Source organism: Cibotium barometz, chromosome 37 (genome assembly GCF_041138505.1).
Source record: "Cibotium barometz isolate CiBa-2024 chromosome 37, ASM4113850v1, whole genome shotgun sequence".
In the NCBI taxonomy this organism is placed as follows: Eukaryota; Viridiplantae; Streptophyta; class Polypodiopsida; order Cyatheales; family Cibotiaceae; genus Cibotium; species Cibotium barometz.
Window position 1 is genome coordinate 44068453 of NC_141082.1, and position 2776 is coordinate 44071228.

The following is a 2776-nucleotide window of genomic DNA, read 5'->3' on the forward strand; positions in this document are numbered from 1 at the left end:
AGCTTGGCTTTTTGCCATCACCGCTTGTATCAACAACTGCTCATATCTCTCATGTTCCCAACCACCATTCACCTACCACCTATGCCTCGTGCATCCATGCATTTTTTTATGCTATGCATTAAGGGCCATCACCTAGGCCACCTTCACTAGGTGTTTTTATCGCCACATGGCCCCGACCACATCAGCAACAACATAGCATCATCATCATCACCAACTCCTAGGTTGCGGTTCTCCTGTTTTAAGGTCATGAGTTCCTCATCCCCTAGTCGGATGGTCTTCGCTCACTAGTGCTATCAAAGACAAGCATCGTTTGGCTCCACGATGTATTAACCGATGGGTCTAACCTTATGAGCGAGGGAGCTTCAGGAGAGTTTATATCATCAAAGAGAGAGTTGTTTCGCACCAATTTACCCAAACGTAGGTGCATGAATGTGTGGAATTACTGTGTAGAACCCCTTGTGAACAGTCTTTTTTTTTTGGGGAATGGTATGACCGTACGCTTTGGGATGGTATGAGCATACGCTTCTTAGGAAGAAGATGGCATAGGCGTATGCTTCCTAGAAGACACAGACGTGGCTTCAAGAAGGAGCAGGCATGCGTTTTTGAATGGAGAAGGTACAAATGTGGCAAGCAGATGGTACGGGCGTGGCAAGGTTGCCATAGGCGTACGGTATAGAAATAAGAAATGGTACGGGCATGGCACAAATGACATGGATGTATGCTTGCTAGAGCTAGGGCAAAAGAGAGGCGTGGCAAAAATGACATGGGCATGGTAAGTTGAAGGGAATATTTTGGAATAGGCGTGCACTTCTGGGAAGAAACAGCCATGGCAAAAATGGAACGGGCATACGCAGTGAATGGTACAGGCATTCACTTCTAGTTTTCAGAGAATTTAATGCTGTAGGTTTAACTATTCTCTGACATTGCAGTTGTACCCCTTGGTTAAATGCAGTTGTACCCCTTGGTTAAATGCAATTTACGCCTACTTAATGCAATTATTCTCTTTTTGATGCTAACTACCAAATTAATAGCTGAAGATTTCCCAAGATTTGCCTAGGAGGAATGGAACGGGCATGGCAAGTTTGCCACCATGATCGTCGTTCACTATGAATGGAACGGGCGTTTGCTTCTCAGAGATTCATCTAGAATGGGATTTTCGCCTACACTTCTCCTTTGATTTTTACAAATTCAAGTATCTTCCTAATATTTTTTTTGGGTTTTTATTTTGATAGGGAGATAGAGCTAGTCTCTAACTACCTATTGATGCCTAGAATGCGTAAAGAAACCTAATAAATTAAGATTAATTTGATAATTAAACTATGGTGCAAACTAATGAAAGATGAACAGAAAATCAAAAATTGTATGAATGTGAGGAACGAGTACACGTATTGCAATCCGACGGTGTGACAACGCTCGGCGGGAGGCACAGTGGAATTGCTTCTCAAGGAGTTGTGGAGCTTGGAGACCTTAAGGGTTACTTACGAGCTTGCCCATCGGAAAGATCCCCATGACAGTTGTGGTTCGCTAGGTAATCTTCTTATTGGATGTGTTTCGCTGATGGGGGCTTGGGTGAGCCATAACATATGCTGTTAGACTTGTGAGTCAGTTTATGTAGGCCCCTAGGAACCCACACTTGAATGCAGCTGGATGGATTCTTAGTTACATTATTGGATGTGTTTCGCTGATGGGGGCTTGGGTGAGCCATAACATATGCTGTTAGACTTGTGAGTCAGTTTATGTAGGCCCCTAGGAACCCACACTTGAATGCAGCTGGATGGATTCTTAGTTACATTAAGTCCACATTTGATTATGGACTTTTCTATGAGACTTGTATAGAGATACAACTACAGCTACATGGGTACACAGATGTTGATTAGGATGGTAGTGTTACAGGAAGACAGGAGATCTACTAGTGTTACAGGAAGACAGGAGATCTACTAGTGTTACAGGTAGTGTTACAGGAAGACAGGAGATCTACTAGTGGTTTTATGTTTTCATTCGGGAGTGCTGATGTGAGTTGAAGCAGTAAGAAGCAACCAACAGTTGTCTTGTCGAGTACAGAGGCAAAGTACAGGAGGGTTGCTGCTAATGGAAACTTGTGAGGTAGGTTGGTTTCAAAAGCTACTTGGTGATATGGGTGAGCCCATGGATAAGGCACTTGTCATTTATTGTCGGGACCCTTTAATCTTCTTGAAGGAAATAATTAAAAACTCATAAATATATCAAAAATTAAAACAAAGACTTGAATTTAATTGAAAAATCAAATCACATAGCATAACATAAGACAAGAGAGAAAGAATATAACATCACCATCAAGACAAGATTGGGTGCAACCCCCTATGCCGTATAGCTCCACTTCTACGACATGAGTATTTAGAGAATTTTATTTCATAAAATTAGCCCAAGGAGCTAAGAATAGATGAGCATACAAATTGGGCTTCCTTTTCCCACTTTTGGGGTATTGCTTTACACATTTTTAACCATATGATGCCGCCCCGCTACACAAGCATGGAACGGAGTTAGCATTCAAGCCAAGAAAAACTTGCACTCTTTCTCTTAAAGATAATAATTTCAATACAATTCATTGAATACAGCATCACTTCAAATTGTAGCTTCATACAATTTTATTTCATTATTTTAAAAGGAAAAGACACACATTTACTAACATTAATATTAAAAAAAACTCTTCTTTAAAAGATAACCAAGCTAACTTGGCCACCATTTCTTTGAGGAGCTTATAAACGAGAGGGTTGGGGCCACATTAGGAGCATCTTCT